Genomic DNA, 18,924 nt, shown 5'->3' with positions numbered 1-18,924 from the left:
TTTATGGATAGTTTTTCTTTATGTTTAATGCATGTCTGTTGGTATGCCAACATGTTAGTTGAATATTAAATTTTAAACCTATAAATTGTACAATATTGGTCCTAGTAAAACAGTGGAAGTTCAAATGGCTCAAGAAAAACCAAAATTAATCCATTTCATACTATAATTATCCCAGTACTACCCGTATGTTAAGAAACTAGGTAGGCATTGACCAGTGAAACAAAAAGCGTATACTAACAGTTTTAACCGAATACTTGATTCCCGTGTATAGGTCTTAATTAATCCTATAAAACATTAATATCTTGAAAGCTTTATGATGTATATGCAAAGTAAACCCGTCAAAAGCTATGTCACTCTACTGTCTTTTTGGATCAAATGTGCGCCGTTTGCATTCTGAAATTACTCTATTGTTTCTTAAGTCAAAAGAGTTTATAAAACAGTCACAGATCATAAACATTATTTACTACACAAACATTTGTTTACACTACAGCGGTATGTAAGCCAACCTGGTAACCAGTAGAAGGGGGGGGGGTCGCTGGGACTATCCTTCTCTCTCTTCCTCAGTCTAGTGGGATACTTCTTCAGAAGAGGATATAACTGACTCAGGTACCTCTCCACTGTTCAACTGTAATATACAAATGTTATATTTCCAGGATAAATTAGTTACTTGAGTGACATTGCAAAAATGGGCAGAACCAGTCTCCCGTCGAGCAGGATTTTTTAAGTAACGCCAGCACTTTTATTTTACAGACCACTCTAGTTATCAATAATTTTACTGAGTCTGTTATCACATATCTTAGCACAAATAGTAGCTTCATTTTACTATTTTTAACTTACCGCCCCATTTATTTGGCCTCCCCTAATCGTTATTCTATTTTCAGTATGAGATGTATTGCTTAGATAGTCTATTATTACCTAAGATATTTTGTTTGGCTCAGTTACCTACTCTGTGGCTTAGTTTATCTCAATACATCTGAAACTACTAGTATACTAGTACTACTATACTATATAATATATATAATGTATATAATAGTATACTAGTAGTACTAGTACATAACAAATAAGGTAATAGGCTTCATTTAATCAAAAGACGTGTTGTACAGGAACGATGGATTTACCTCCTATCGATAACTGTTGGAAATCCATTACGTACATTACCATTATTACCAATGACTTTGGTTAATTAATGGACGAGAACTTAGGATTGTTGTTGATTGTGTTCACCAGTGACACCGGTAAGTAGGATAGGTGCTACTAAAAAAAAAAAAAAAAAAAAAAAAAAAAAAAACGAAGGTGGAAGACCATTGTTGCGCCCACGTTCACTCATCCCGTTACGCGCAGAATAAGCGTACTACTAGTATATAATCAATAATCATCATTATTAGTAAATACGTATGTTATGTTTGTTTTTATTACATACATACATGTTATGTATGTATAAGGTTTCGAGATACCTCAAAGGGTAGCTTTCTCTTCTTATTTACTTATCTGCCTCGATCGAGATGTCTGCAGGCGTATGTTGGCAGTTATACAAGTTAGTGCTAAGTAAAGAGATGCCAATTTTAGTTGTACCATAATGGATATGTTTGTATTTATTTGAATGTTTATGCTTCGTAATATTTTAACGGTTATTTCACATTTTCGGAATTGTTTGGATGAAATGAAAAAAAAGATATTTGAATTTTTTTTTATAAGTATGAACATCCCCATACCAACCTCATTAATATTTTTACATTGTGAAATTTATACAAAAATAGAAATACTAATGAGTTAAAAAGTCAGACATTGATATGTGAACACGTTTTGACAACAGGTTGTAAAATGTTGATATTTATCATAAAAAGGTATTCAATGAATGTACAAATGATCAAATTTCTCTAACTGTCGTTCTTCTTGTTCTCCTCTTTAAATTATAAAATAAAAATGTGACGGATTTTAATGGTCTATAAACCAGTCAATGTCAATGTATTTATATACACTTACATTTACTATTAACAAAACCTTGCCTTGTAAAACATAGATGGGCAATATTACGTTGAATTATAAAATCGTCAATGCAATACTCTACCTAGCGTATTTTATTCTTAAAATTAACCAAGAAAGACTCCCTTTACGATGTTATTCCACTATATGGGAGGTTTACTCCACTATATGGGAGGTTTATTCCACTATATGGGAGGTTTATTCCACTAAATGGGAGGTTTATTCCACTATATGGTAGGTTTATTCCACTATATGGGAGGTTTACTCCACTATATGCTAGGTTAACTGCACTATATGGGAGGTTTACTCCACTATATGGCAGGTTTACTCCTCTATATGGGAGGTTTACTCCACTATGTGGCAGGTTTACTCCACCATATGGGGGGTTTACTCCACTATATGAGAGGTTTATTCCGCTATATAAGAGGTTTACTCCACTTCTATGAGAGGTTTACTCCACTATATGAGAGGTTTACTCCACTATATGGGAAGTTTACTCCACTAAATGGGAGGTTTATTCCACTATGTGGCAGGTTTACTCCACTATGTGGGAGGATTAGTCCACTATATGGGAGGTTTATTCCGCTATATGGGAGGTTTACTCCACTATATGGGAGGTTTATTCCACTATGTGGCAGGTTTACTCCACTATGTGGGAGGATTAGTCCACTATATGGGAGGTTTCCTCCACTATATGGGAGGTTTACTCCACTATATGGGAGGTTTATTCCACTATGTGGCAGGTTTACTCCACTATGTGGGAGGATTAGTCCACTATATGGGAGGTTTATTCCGCTATATGAGAGGTTTACTCCACTATATGGGAGGTTTACTCCACTATATGGCAAGTTTACTCCCCTATATGGCAGGTTTACTCCACTATATGGGAGGTTTATTCAAAACATTCATGTTGTCGAGTGAAGCATCAGACAAATGATCTGCCAGGTTTTAACAACTATTTATACTGGAAAACATTTTTCTGTTCAGGATATCACGTGCCAAATATTTCTCACGACAATTGCTATATCCCTTGTAGCTGTTTTCTGATTAGATGTAAAGTTTATCTTAAGTTTAATCTTCTCGTATACTCAGTAATTTAGATTACCACACTCCGAAACTAAGAGACAAACTTTACCAATAAGACACTCGTAGGGTTACAAGGAATTAAAGACAGTCGTCATCTTTAATGATAGTACTCGTAGTGTGTCACAACAGTCATCAGAGACTATGGCTCTGGGAAGAGCCTCGTAGCGGAATTCCCCTAGAGTGACGCGTATAACATGATTATGAATTATTATAATAACTATATTTCACAAGGTCCATTGTACAAATCTAACACTGCGTAGACTTCAAGGTTAAATAACGTTAAGTATTGTGTTTTGGATTGTTTAAATATCTTTGTTTATTATTATAAGTAACACGTAATTGTATGTAAGTAGATGGTAGATAATATTTTGTTATCAACTAATAATAAACTATAAATGAAACACTGCAAAGATCAATTCCATTGGTTTCATTATTAGGAAGAATCCTTATAGAAAGTAAGGGTTTCTTGTTAATGATCAAACAATGTTTAGTATATTGAAAGGGTTTGAATAATATGTATGAATAAAAATAAGGACTACGAAATATGTAATAAGGTTTTTCTTATTACATATTTAGTAGTTCCTGTGTTATAACTTTAAGTTTTTTTTTTTTTTACTCGTATAGTTTGATAAATCTCAACCAACCGGCACTTATTTGCATTTCTATTTGTTTCAAAATATACCTAATTGTTACTTTATCAGGACTGATTAAATATAGATATTATAAGCAACAATATTAATTTATTAACATACGCAAACGTTAACTACGTTTTAGGGGGTGAAAGTGAACATTTGTATTCATACGACTAATATTTACAAATATGCGTTACTACAAAAGATAAACGCTTGAAAATGATTATGATTTATTTAACAACCTAAGTAGGAAAAATAAAAAATAAAAATACATGTCTACTTAGCCATTATGTCAAAACATTCAGATTGCCTAAACATTTTTTCCGGTAAACTTTCAAAACTTTTGTTGGATGCATCGTGCAAAGTGACTTAAATATTATGAGTGGAACCCGCAAACTATCCATATACCAAATGCAGAATCCACTCTCGGCTCTTATCCACAGAATTGTTCGGTGAAATCTGCAATCTTTCTCCCGCTATCCTAGATACATAAATTTACACGAAGGTCAACTTCTATCTGTTACTCACGCTGCGCATTTATATAATCCCTGATAGTAGGATGGTTTCACAGTTACTAACTGGTCAACCGGTCATTTACAATTTAAGAAAACTTAAGTGAATGGAGTAAAATTGACTCTGCACTTCCAATAATTAAAAGGTAACCCTTAAATACAACATCACGATTTACATAAATCTTCCCGCCAACTATAGTAAAAATATAATGTTTGCGAAACCGTTGAGGCGTGTAAACGTGTTTAATGTTTGTATAAGCTTCATGTTACAAGGTATTTATTTTCAGAAATTGTTCACAGTTTGTAATCGAAATATGGAGGTAGATTATTAAGAGATGAACATAACTCTACTTCTACAATGGTTTATGATATCGTAATTTCCTAAATGATTTTTTTTTTTTGTTTGGCATTTTTCTGTAATTTAATAATGTTGACTAAGGATGTAAGGATTTAAGAAGTAGAGGATGAAGACAACGGTTACCCCCGTATGACCTTGGTTTGTCCAATTAGGAATTTACAGAGGAAAACGTGAACCTGCGACTTTATGACTACACATAACTACTATTCAATTTGATTGTTTTAATTTTGTTTGAAAGAAGCACGTGTATTTGGCATTTACTTTAGTGAGATAATTATTTTTTCTACTCATTCATTTTTTCTTTATACATTACTCATTCGTACACAAGCGTAAGCCCTCGTAACCTCGTCCGCTCTGTCGATAAATAGAATTATCCAAACTATAACATATCCTTCTAAAAATTCATCGTTTGGATTTCAAAAACTCGACAACCACAAAAACTTCACTCTTTATTGTATTTAAAATTCAAACTAACATTATTGTTTGATGTTTATGATGGGTTACAATCCTACAGCTTCAACTCCTAAAAAAAAGTCTGTTGGGCCTGAATATATATTGATATTTTGAATTACAGTCTTTACCGTTGATAAAACATGTTTATCTATCAAATTCAGATTCAAATATATTTATTTATGATATCCTAATACAACAGTTTTGTCTCGCCAAATATACAAAACTTTTCGATGAGGTCCAATTAACGCATGAAAAGTAACAACGTTTTTTTTTTCTTTAAAAAAATGTATCGATCACTAATAATTCCGTGGCGGTTTGTGGCAGGCACTTGTCTATACAGAATAAATTGGTAGCAGAAATACAAAACTCTAAATGTAGTATATAAAATCACTTTATCATCTATCTGACTTATAATCTATGTATTACATTCCGTTGTCTTTGTTAATAGTCCATTTATCAATGAAAAATCACTCCGCCGAATTAGGTAGAATTTAACCCAAAGACTAAATTCCTTAAAGTTATTTCTTTTAAATTCCTGTTTAGTCGACAGGATTACTAAAGGCCAAAATTTCAATATCGATAAATAACTCTGCCCTTGGCTGTTCGAGGTTCTGAAGAGAGGATTTTGGAAGTAAACATTGGCTGCCTCTATGAAACCGAATAAATCGCTACAACATTTGCATTTACTTTGTTTTTACATTTTGACCGTTTATTTTTCTTACATTTTCATAGACCAAACAATGTAGAATATTTTGCCAAACTATGCATTAGTATATGTTTACTTTTCTATCGTGGTGTGATTTGTTATAGAATCATTCACAATACAATACTAGCATATTGTAAAACACAGGTCAAGTTACTTATGTTTCAGAACAAATTCGAACTAAGAACGAGTTATATCGTTAATGTCAAACATTTTAACTGAACACAGAGTAACCCCTTCAATGAAAACAATATTGACAGAATCCAATGACACAAGCCCTCTTGATTGTTTTTCTACTTAGACTTTTGAAAAGATTTCGTATTAAATCCTCACAAAAATTACTAAACCCTTAAAATATTTCACGTTGCATAAAAAATTAATAATACCCATCAGCAGCAAACAAAAGTTAGTTTGCATCGTGTCATTTTGCGACTGTTAATCTCATTTAACTACACAATAATTCATCCATCAATCTTCAAAGATGCATATCATCAGCAAACTGCACACATCATCGCCTATGAGACTTGGACCCCATATATAGCCATGCAAGTTAGTCTTAGCTTGTATATCTCGACTCTTAATTGTTCCATAACCTGTCAAACATTGAAATGTCAAGGTTATTGTCTTGAGTTATGAAAGCTGCCGTGACTTGGGGAGTCTTATTAGCTCTTAGTCCTTGGAGGACCCGTTGATTAGAGCCGAGTAACGCTGTGTAAAACTGATTAGCACTCGCTACGTTTCCTGTTTAAACGGCTAACCGCTCGTTAAGAGGGAAGGATGAGAACATGGTTAGCTTATAGTAACTAATTTGTTTTTATGCTAGGGATTAAAGCATGATTAGTACATATGAAAGCATGGAGGTATTGTTTTTGGATGCATCGTATTTATTTAAGAAAGTAAATAAGTAATACCTCTGTTTTATAGTTCAAATATAAAGTAAAATTGTTTACTTAAGTATATGTTTAAAACTTTTGATAACAAAAATGTAATTAATCCCTCTTAAAATATTTCTAGCATGATTATAGTTTAAATGCAAATCAAGAAACATTGAGCTCTGAAAGAATCTGATGGTTTGACTATTATTTAGTTGTCAATTTATCTGATGGTAACATATATCGTAATAGAAGTATAGAATGTATGTTTCAATCGCAGTTCAAAACATGCAGATTGGGTTTTTGTCGTACTCACTATGTTAAAGTTAATTTGCAAAGGCTTACTACAGAGGTATTTGTAAAAATATTTATAATAGTCATGATTTATTGAAAGAATGATATTTTGAAACCTTTATAGTATTGCAACACCAAGAGTAGAATAAAATGTTTCATTTTAAACCCCATCTTACAATAATCCGTGATGAAACTCTCAGACTGAAATATAACAATTACATTTGAAAGCTCTTAAGATTTTTCACACGGAATGAGCCCATATAGCGAAATATCTTCAAAGAGGGTTCCTCCGCTTTTCACTTGAAACATCCTTTCACAAAATTACCCATCCATTTTTATATTTCTCGGTACTGTTGCCCCGCTATTGTTTTCGTTTTATCTATTTCGATTATAAATCTCCAACCAACTAACGACCTTATGGTTGAAACTAGTCCATTGTACGCATTCATCATTTGTCACTCTATTAAGACAGCAACACGATATATGAAGGGTGAAGGTATACTCTTTGTATAAGGAAGTGAAATGTCTTACGTATCTTTCTTACTGGTTAGGATTAGCTGTTTCTTTTGGCCAGAACCATAACGCACCCAAATATCAAGAATTTATTTTTTTGTGTCAAAATAAAATACTTAGGACTGGAAGATAAAATACTCTTCTCTGGGAATTGGATTATTTTAATATAATTACATTATAATGATGATCTTCTTTGTATAGAGAATTCTAAACTAGTTATCAATAAATAGGTCCATTGACAATACATTTTTCTAAAGCCAACCACAACCTCGCAAATCATACCATATGTTATCTGGTAGTACTTCTCAGTTTCGTACGCCCAAGACAACTTGTTTAGGTACTGCCCACTTTACCTACCAGGAACAATGCGATTGGCCCAAACGATTCCCTTGATGAAGCCATGAAACAATCGAGTAATGTGTACAGTGGACAACAATAGACGATTGGCAAGTTATAACCGACCGCCCCAGGCCGCCTACTGTACTTATACGGTGTTATAGCCCCTTTCAAAACAGACGTTCAGAACACACCTTTCGCTTGGATACACCTCAGACTTATTTTCTTAAACTCTTTGATGTGCTTTGTTGATATTATACAGGGTGTTGAAAATGTCTGGAACCAACATTATATCTGGTGAGTGGTTAAAGAAAAACAACTGATATTTTGTGTATGGATATACTATGGTTTTACCTATCTTTTGGTGCCTTATGACATTTTTTACCACTTATAGGGAACGCCCTGTGGAGGATGCAGTAAAAAGTTTTAATGGAAGCCTATGGTAAATGATACATGATTTTAAAGGCCATTTTTTTCTGAGTGAGGAGCCACAAGTTTCATCTCAAAAGGACCACCCTAGCGAAAATGGCGACTGTTTGAAATTTAAAAACCCACTTATAGGAAACGTCCTGTGGAGGATGCAGAAAAAAGTTTTAATGAAAAGCCTATGGTAAATGATACATCATTTTAAAGGTCATTTTTTTCTGAGTAAGGAGCCACAAGTTTCATCTCAAAAGGACCACCCTAGCAAAAATGGCGACTGTTTTTTTTTTACTGCATCCTCCACAGGACGTTCCCTATAATTGGGTTTTTAAATTTCAAACAGTCGCCATTTTCGCTAGGATGGTCCTTTTGAGATGAAACTTGTGGCTCCTTACTCAGAATAAAATGGTCTTTAAAATCATGTATCATTTACCATAGGCTTCCATTAAAACTTTTTACTGCATCCTCCACAGGGCGTTCCCTATAAGTGGTAAAAAATTTCATAAGGCACCAAAAGATAGGTAAAACCATACTATATCCATACACAAAATATCAGTTGTTTTTCTTTAACCACTCACCAGATATAATGTTGGTTCCAGACATTTTCAACACCCTGTATAATTATGGTGTGTTAAATAGTTATTGTGACTGACCCTTCTTTTTTACTTTAATACTGATTATTTAAAATTGATGAAATTGGAGAAGATTATTTTCTTTTAGTCAGGATAATATTTTGGGTTGGAAATTATGTAATATAATTTTATATAAATATAGTACGGTTTTTACATGTATCCTGCAAGGAAGTAGCTAATACCATAATCTTCATACTAAGAATCTTTGCTACAGTTATTTATTTCTCCGCATAGCCAATAACACTATCCGATTAATTGTCATACATTTTCATGTCCAAGAACATAATAGCTCTAGTATATTTTTTACTCTTATTTAATTTCAATTAATTAGAATTTAATGAAAGTAAAAAATATACTAGAGTTATTATAAACATGTAAACCAACTTTGTATTAGATAGATATCCGATTATAGACTATGTTTCTTTCACCCTGAAAATTCTTTCCTTACTTTCTCACACATTACAAACAATAAAGCTGAAAAACGTTAAATTACATAAACAAACTTATTCTCTGTGCATATTGGTAACCAACTTGTTAAGCGCAGTGTTAGTTCAGTTAGCAAGTGCACTGTAGTTCTGCGGTGCTAGCAGGAAACCTTGTCACAGATCTATGCACAACTAGTCTGAGCCTATTTTATTAAACCTACTTTAACGTAGTTGTCTCGTTTGTTGAATAGATTAATTGATAGCATAATGAGAAATGTTATCTGTGTCTGGAAACGATATCACTTGCAGCAACCTCCAGATTTGAAGGGGAGCACTGTTCCCACTCGGCTATGCCTTGTAAGTCCAAGGCGTAACCTTTATACTACCTAGGTGTTCGGCGGAGTAGTTAATCTATAAAACGTTTTTAATGTATGTCTAGAAATTTCTTTATTCTTGTCTACGTCATTGTCATTTTAGAATATGTGATAGAAAAATGATATTTAAAAGGTTTTTGGAGGGAAATCGGTCCAAACCGAAATTCTTCCTAGCCTAGACCCATCACAGCTGTCTAGTCTTGTTACCCTTGGTTACCTCTGGAAAGGTCTGCAGTCTTCAGCCACCGAGGCGGAACATTGCATGTTTTACGTGACCGCTAGAGAAATTAAGTGGGCTCTCTCCAATCCCCCCTCCCCCCCCCCTGACAGGTCCACTCACTCTCTTTTTACACTTGCTATATGAACCATAGCACTACGAATCTTGTAGCTGTACGACAATTCTAAATTAGTTGGTTTATGTAGTAAAGATGATAAGGCTATTTCATTTTTCACGTTTCAATCGTCAAAGCTTTTTCAAAATGATCGTGAAGTAAGATGTAACCCTTTCATATGGATGAAGCTAGACATTACATTGTCATGTTAACACATTCACTATCAGGTGTCAGTAGACTACTCATTATATAGGGGTGCGACGCCTGGTAGTGAATGTGTTAAAGCTTAAGTTATGACTGGTTGTTGAAGGAGGCATCATTTCTACTTGTGTTTACTCCTGTCGAAATTAGATTTTCTGCTTTAGTTATTACTCTATAAAATAAAAGGCGCTACAGTTTCCGTGCCTTTCAGTACGACAGAAAACAGACATTTACAACAGCACAATTTGTTGTTAGATTAATTAACCATAATCCTTTCTATTCTAAAACTGGCAAAAACTTAAACATAGGAATAGTATGTCTATCTATTCATAGTAAAAGGTTGTCTTTTAGTTCTAAAGATAGAAGAAATATTTCTAAACCTGTATTAGTGAATGACACTTAATGACATTAAACTATTTTCCAAATAATTTCCTTCCATTTTAACCTCATACTTTATTTGGATTACTTGTACAAAATTACTTTGTACAAATCATCTAAATGGCCTTCTAGCGTTCTCCATGTACAGACGAATAAGTGCATTCATTAGTGACTAGTCAATATTGTACTGAAGGAAAGTCATGTCATCTTATCAAGCTGCAATCATAACTACGTTCTAAAAAAACTTTAAATTCTTCCTTAGGCAGGTGAATCTCATTTTAAAGCTTTTCTGATATGTTCAAGTTTTTTTAATTATTAGTTCAGAAACGTCCTAAAATGAAAAATTCTGTTTACCGTCACAATTCTTCAGATTATACTGTTTTAGAGTCAGTAATAATATTTCAGCTATTAGTTAAACGGTCAACCGTATAACTACTTTAAATAATCCAAACTTTAACACGCATAGTAAATTAAGGCTAAAATAGTAATCGTTATGCATAGTGAATTGTTTTCTCGTCGTTCTGTCTCGTCGATAAATTCCCATAAGGGTTTCCCTAAGTCAATATGGAAAAATTAGACCAGAAATAAAAACCATGGTTTATCATCATTTATTATTTATTATTCCTTTAATCAAACACAATTTATAGGCATATTCTAATAAATGTTTTACTAGATTTATAAGAATAAATTGTGTATCTTAAATTCGGTTAACTCTTTTTGCGTGCCGTTCCTCACACTCCAGAGTAGGTCTGCCTAATTTTCGAGTTCTCGTTGACTTTCCAAGGTTTGTCGAGGTCGTCATTTTTGAATTTAGTAATTACGCTCCCAAATTACCTCTGGCGAGGAGGCGCTGGGGGTGATTCAAAACTTGTGGTTTCAGATTAACTACATCCAGTTTGACATCTGTGTAACTTGGTACCACCTGTGTAAGACTGTTACTCTGTTAGTATATATAAACTGTAAACATACAACGTACAGATTTAAAAAGTATTAAACAAAAAATTGTAAGGTTAAATATAATTTTTGTAACTACTCGTCTTGAAATTAAAAAGAGTTACAATAACTGTTTTATCATGTGTCCCATATTTCCAGGTAGCGTTTCAACACTCTTATAGTGCCATCTTCAGGTTAGTAATAACATAGATTAAACATACTCCCTTAGGGAGTATGTTTAATATATGGTAATAATGAATCCCAATACAGCTAATACCACATGGGGAGCGAGCTGGCGTAGTGGTTAGAGCGCGGGACTTCAGTCCCTGAGGTCCCGAGTTCGATCCCCGCCAAGTCACCAATGTATTTTATCTAAGTGATAATGCCGCAACCCCTAGGTCTAGCCTGAAGTAATGTGAAAAACAATCCCAGGCTCGTGCCTAGCGTCCTTAGGACAAAAAAAAAGAAAAAAATACCACATGCGGATACGCAGTAAACGTTTGTGTAATACAATTTACCACTGATTTAAGCATGTTGCTACAATAGCTAAACACGACACCAAATACTATGAAGATAAACTTAACTATTGTAACGGGCTATACCTCAACTGTGATTCAGACAAATACGCCCATTATAGCTTATACAGGTTACAAAAACTGCAGCAATCCCTACACCAGCTATCAAACTACCTAGTATGCCTTAGGAATTCCTTACGCCTAGCACTCTTGATTGTGTACCAAAAATGGCATCATAAAAGAATATTATGGAAACGACTAAAACTAATTTGGAGTTTTAATGCACCTTCGTACAACATTTTTAATATAGATTGCAAATTGTACTTGAAAAACGTTGAGATATCAATTGTTAGTGATAAAAGGATTTGAGAAGTTTCCTTTTTAAATTAGTCTAACTTAATAACATACAGCATTATTATACTATTTATGGTTATTAAAAATTTCACATAGTTCAAAAACCATCCTATAAATAAACAAAATTAGTATATAGACATAAAGATGGAAAGATATTATAGCATAGGAACACCATAATGAAACAATGTTTTAAATAGCAACCCAGCAGACGCACAGGCAGCATTTGCCTATGTCTGCGAAGTTTCTTAAAGTAAATCAATTAAGTAATGCAGAAAATGTCCTTTTTATTTTAATCATAGTTTATATTTTGTAATTTTTTATTTTCAAACAATAAGAATTATGTATTCACGCTAAATACAAAAATATGAATGATATATAAACAAATTATGGAAAAGCATATAAACGTGTGAATAGATAATCAGCAAGATTCTTGACAAACAGTGACAATACTACATATTACCAAAAGCTCAACACAACGTCAGCACAGAAGAATAAGGATTATAAAATAAAATATATAATAAAAATCTGTTCATGTAGCTTTAAACAAACAGAACAGAGTTGTACGAACAAGAGACACACAGTAATGTAAAAAATAAGAATTCTGTGTACAGAAAGTAAAAAAGAGTTTACTGGTAATGTAAATAATAATATAAAAATGAAATGTATCCAACTGACATCGCGAATAATAAATAAATAACGTATCCAAACGACGGAGAAGTATTGCGAAACTCCATTCAAGACAGAACCATTAATTTGTACACCAAGATATCAGCAATTCAGCTTATCTCTACTGGTTATAACAGGTGGTTAGCATTCACCAAAATTATATCAAGATTTATAACGGGGAACTGCCGGACGCTGCCAGAGAAAGTGGTCAGCCTCAGCTCCTAAATATTAATTGAATAATTACTTGGGCACTTGCTTTTGCTTTGAAACAATATCCCCTCTCTTATGCTGGTTCACTAATAGTGATGTTAAGAGGTTAGGGCATTATGTCGTGTCAAATATATTCAAATTTAGCTAATGCCTACCTTAGATAATATGACCAAACATGAGTAAAACACATGTTTATTTTTAACTAAGCAGGAAAATTGGTTCACGAAATGTATTATTGGATCTTCATTTTAAAATATAAATGAAGTATCAATCAATTCAATTATTTAAGATGGGGACGCCACTATGTGCGTATTTTAACCCAAATATGAGTGAAGGATGAGTATGGGATGAGTGGCACGATCTTGTAGTCTTGTTAGTGACTAAGGCCGACATGAGGTTGCTATAAATTGCCGAGATAAGGCTCTATCGCATATTTAAACGTCATTTATGATTAGAGGGATTTTAACTCGGGCCTAGAGAACAAAATGTCCTCTCAAAAAATGAAATGAGGAGACAATCCTCTAATTTAACTGTTATTTCAGGTTGTTTTAAGTTATTAGGTATTCTCCTTAGTTATATTTCACCAACTGTTTTCCTTGCCTTATTTCTAAACAACAACATAAAAATTCGAACATCATTTAAATGGCTCCGACAAATATGTTGAAATCACATTCAGTCACATCGGTCCAGTTGAAAGGTGCCATAAATTAAGCCTCCGTTTGCCGCCATCAGCTGATCTATCGCAACAGCTGGTTCGCCTTCACAGCTGATTTGAAATTTCGAACACGTGAGAAAGTAATCGGGCGTCTTCGGGTTACAGTCAAAACAACGTATTCGGAAAGCCAGTGATCCCAACCGCTACAAACGTATAGTTTCTGCTATCCTTGTACTACTAAATTTGTATATTACAGTATATTCTTGACATATGTGATTATATATAATTACAAATAACTTTAACATGTACATTATTGTTATATAAAAAGTTAAATATGTTTAGCTTTATTTTCATGAAGTTAATTTTATATTATGTTTATTAGTATTCCCCAAAAAGTGTCTTTATAAATCGTGTAATATACAGAGTGTGTATAAAGTAGTAATGTTTTGTGTTAGTAATGTCTTCTTGTTTTGCATAAAAATTAATGAGAAAAGTATGAGGATTTCTGATTTGAAAATGAGTTTTAATCGGTTAAACAGCATTATTAGGTGGGGGGTTATTTTTAATTAATGTGTACTGGTTATTGATTAACTATTAAAAACTATTTCCTTATCGTTATTATGTCTATTTATTCTATTTTACGAAGAGGTGGTATGTTACAAATTTGGGCGATGAGAGTGAAAAAATGGGATTAGCAGTAGTCTTTGCGAAAATTAAATTTTGTGCAATGTGTAAACCACAAACTGAAAGACAAAAAAAAAACTTTAGCAGGATTCTCATGAAATTCTTCATGAGGATTCTCATGAACAAAATATACTTTTGTCAAGTTAAGTTTTTTTTTCTTATTGATCCTAATAGTTATTCCATTAAAATGTAATTAATTACAAGCATAGTGCATGCACACATTTCATTAGGTGTGTATAAAATAATAAAAAGATTACTGAATATTTTTCTTTTACACCAATGTTATATAAAGCAAAATCAAGTCTTGTATCATGAAACAGGCTGTAAAAGGAGGATATCATCATTTAACAGTGGTTAAGCACTCTCAGTCATTTTATTACGTTTCAGTTTATTACCAAGCAAGAGAGTGCTCCATTTATTACGAACGTTACGGCGAGGTTGATTCATCTTTAAGCAAAATCATAGACTAGAGTTTTATGGTGGTATAGAATCATAAACTATTGACCTTTAGGTTGGATGTAAAAATATTCATATTGGTTTATGTTATATCTACCCTGGCTATAAACACAGAACATATATGTATACTGTAAATTTGACCATCAAAATCTTACTTTATATATACTTTACAATTGTTTGGCACTTTCTCTTTCTAAAACGGATCCCTAAAAACGAATCAAATCTGGGTTTTTAGAGCATAAATTAACATTCAGGAGACCAACGGTGCCTACATAATTTACTATTTTTTGGCAAATTTCTGTCAGACCCTAAAATTCAAAAATCTTTCTTAAAATCAGAATATCATACATGAAACCTCATTCAGTAAATGAATATACAGGTTTGTCTTTACTGAGCTTCTTTGTGTCAAGTTTGTAATTGGTCTTTATGGTTGTGCTAATTTTTTTAGTGCCACCCTGAAGAGGGAATTGTGCCTTACAATGTTCTAACTCAGCTAGGGGAAACGAAGAACCGGCCCTTTTGGCCCTAATCCACATATAGAAGTTTGGTTAGGTTAGGTTAGGTTAGTTTATATAAATATGGTCCCTGAATTTACGACCAGTGGCCGGGACCCCTACACTCCTCAACTAGTACCTTCTTGATTGTAAAACCATTAATTTGGACACTACAATTCGACTTTTCATACTGTAGTATGGTCTACGCGTGTTTTGATGCATGTTTCATATCCGCTTACGTTTTCCTGCGCTCGTTTCGAATGCATGTTTTTTACTCTCATATTTTAGGGTAAATATAATCGTTCCCTTTAATGCCATAGAGCAGTTCATAAACAAATGTATTTATACCGTGAATATTATTTTTATGTAATTGAAAAACAATGAAATAGAACAATATCAAACAACCCTCTAAATATACGGCACAGGAAGATACGGTATCTTCAAATTGTCTTCGGGTAATCCTTAAGGATGTTAAAACTATGAGGTTACATTTAATTTTAAGCAATTACATCGACTCTCAGTATCCTATATACTGACAATCTAATGGATTCACGATTCAGAATCAATTTTAAATTATTTATTGGTACATTTACATTATGTCCGTAAAATAATTTTGAACAACAAACTTTTTGGTTATATCTCTTGCAGTTTCATTTACCCCTAACACTAAGGTTTATGCATTTTAAACTCATGGTCTCTTTCTACGTTTAAGTAAAACCAAATGTAGAAGAGGTCTTCGAGAACCAAAACAAACGCGACCACTCGGACAGTGACCTGAATATTTATTTCGCCCTAAAGCAGTGTGATTACCGCATATAACATGCCGAATCACCCAGTCCTGTAATAAGCATGCCATAAGGACCAGAGTTGTTCTCCTTGACCGACAGGTTCGCTGCTGTCGGATGTGGAAAGTCGGACAGACATACAGTCGGACGCTGGTCCTGCGAGGAGTCTAAACTAATCTACCGTTGTCACAATTGTGATTTACACAGTGCAAGTTGACTTTTGTGTTGTTGAATAAGTGTTAGATTTATAATCGGGAATTCTTAAAATTATTTTCCGTTTCATATGTGTTACTGAGCTCAACTTTTTTGTAGGTCTCGGGTTGTGCGCCCAAGATCGTCCTCTGGTGTTTCAAGAACGACTCTAAGGTAAGTTCATTTATTGACTATATCTGTTGAAGATTTGTTTGTACAAACTAAACTATTAAGTATCAAAAACAGGCAGTGACATAAAAAAAGTATTATTTAATATTCCTAATCCTAAGTTTCAATAATCTATAAGTTTGTCCTGTCATACTGCAAGGAAGAGTATTTACACGTTGTATAAGTGCATTAGAAGCGATCTAGATGTAATTTCAAGAGAAGAACTTATGGGGATATAAATTACAGCTAAACGAAAAACTCCAGTTAACTCAGTAAGTAGTTCAGTATCTTCAGTTTCATCCAGTGGCGCACCGCGGTAGAATCGCAACACAGTGAGTTCATTTGAGTTCAGCAACGGATGAAGTAATATCATAGATGTGTAATATCATAATACTGATCAAACATTAATTTATACAGGGTGACAATTAAGTCATAGGACGACTTTATAACTTTAAAACGAAAAGCTATGTCATAACCAAATTTAGGATATCATTACTGGTAATAGTAATCTACTTTTTTGTGTGCATGGTGACCGTATGTCACCTATGGGGGACGGCCCATAGGGAGTAAGCTTGAAATCTTAAAGTTAAGGATAGCTCGATATTCACATCAAATTAAAGGTCTTTATTAGTAAAAAATAATTCCGCAAATTTGATCTCAAAAGAACAACTGATTAAAAAATAGCTGCCGTTTTAAAAATTCAAAAAGACAGATTCAAGTAATCTTTAATTGGCTGCCATTTTTGACTCAGTTGTCCATTTGAAGTCAGGTTAACGGCATTGTTTCCTGCTTAACAAGACTTTTAATTTCATGTATATATCAACCCTATGCTACCTTTTAAGATTTTCAGCTTACTTCCTATAGGCCGTCCCCCATAGGTGACATCCGATCACCATGTACACAAAAAGGTTGCTAACTATTACCAGTATTGATATACCAAATTTGGTTATGATATCTCTTTCCGTTTTAAAGTTATAAAATCGTCCTTTGTCACCCTGCATAACATACATGATTTTTGTTTATATATCTTACATAATGTATATCATATGCAGGTAATTCATACTAATTATTCAATGGTTCCGCTTTAACTCAAGGATACGATGGTAACGAAAATCTAACGGTAACATTCGAGGAATTTAACTCTAATTAAACTAATAACTGACAATATAAATCAAAACTCCTAACATTTTGTGTATATAAATATATTTTGAACTTATGTAATACCATTGACGTTGTATTAATAGTCAAAGGTAATACTTTTGACAGCAACATTTTGCGTAAATTCAGTATTACATAACAAAACAGTTGTCCTATTTTTTCCTAAAACACAACCGCCATCATTGTACAAATTCCAAATGTAAATGTCACACAAATAGTACTACTCTCCTGGTTTGACCACCATCATCTAGGTCCAGACAACCGGACAGTTATCACAGTTTATGGTGCGAATAGGAGATAACTCGTCTCCAGAGAAAGAGAATACAGGAATGAGAAAGTGGAAAGTACAAATTATTCACAGGCTAGCCAGTAGAATTTACTTGCGAATTGTAAAATACCTAAACCTACCTGATCACCTTGACATGGGGAAAGTACGGTGGTCAAGCATTTAAAATTTATTACACATTTCGTAAAAACTGGAGGTTCGCATTCTAAGACTTTAATTTCGTGCTATAACATTCCAGTGTATTTGCAACCTGATGTTTGCGATTTGGAATTGGTCCTAAAAATTTTAGTTTTTGTTTTGGTAATGGCCTGTGTGTTGTGTTATGCCATAGGTTTCACAGACTTAAGCTATACACATTCTCTTTAATGCCCAGTGTTACAGCTAGTTACTCAATGATTCCACTATAAACTGTAGGTCCTTAAGTCGCCATTGGCTGTATATTAACCAGTCCTGTCTTAAGGAAGATGTCGACCGTCAGTAACAAGACTACAAGATCGTGCCACTCATACTACACTCCATTTATAGTTTTCTGAAGAATCCTACCTTCGTATGGTTGCCATTTCAATTTAAAAGTATTGAAGTATTAATGAAACTTAAATATTATCTGCAGCATGAGAGCTTAAGATTCCGACGTGAACCCCTTTAATTTTTCTGCTTAATAACTTTAAACTTATTGGTTATTTGCAGAATGTTAACTCAAATGGTGGTGAATCTTTTCGTTGATATCTCCCCGATGCAGTAAAACTTAAAGAAAGGTTATCCGTAGAATGAAAACTAATATTCCCTTTATATTACGCAAGACGTAAGCCGGTTAGAATAAAAATTAAATACGTAGACGAGAAAATCTGGGATTTTGCTTAT

General features: G+C 33.5%; 1 protein-coding gene across 1 annotated transcript in view; it reads left to right on the top strand.

Moving 5' to 3' along the window:
• The first annotated feature begins 568 nt into the window (after nucleotides 1-568).
• The window catches only part of LOC128995826 (putative fatty acyl-CoA reductase CG5065), a 48,584-nt gene continuing 30,228 nt past the window's right edge, over nucleotides 569-18,924 (top strand). The window contains exons 1-2 of the mRNA XM_054420844.1: nucleotides 569-606; nucleotides 16,572-16,625. The gene's annotated coding sequence lies outside the window, so the exon portion shown is untranslated. The remainder of the gene's footprint in view (nucleotides 607-16,571; nucleotides 16,626-18,924) is intronic.

This window comes from Macrosteles quadrilineatus, unplaced genomic scaffold, assembly GCF_028750875.1.
Source record: "Macrosteles quadrilineatus isolate MER2022 unplaced genomic scaffold, UCM_ALF_1.0 Scaffold_5__1_contigs__length_97177068, whole genome shotgun sequence".
Lineage (NCBI taxonomy): Eukaryota > Metazoa > Arthropoda > Insecta > Hemiptera > Cicadellidae > Macrosteles > Macrosteles quadrilineatus.
Note: the sequence above shows the minus strand (reverse complement) of the source record. Positions and strands in the feature narration are given on the sequence as shown.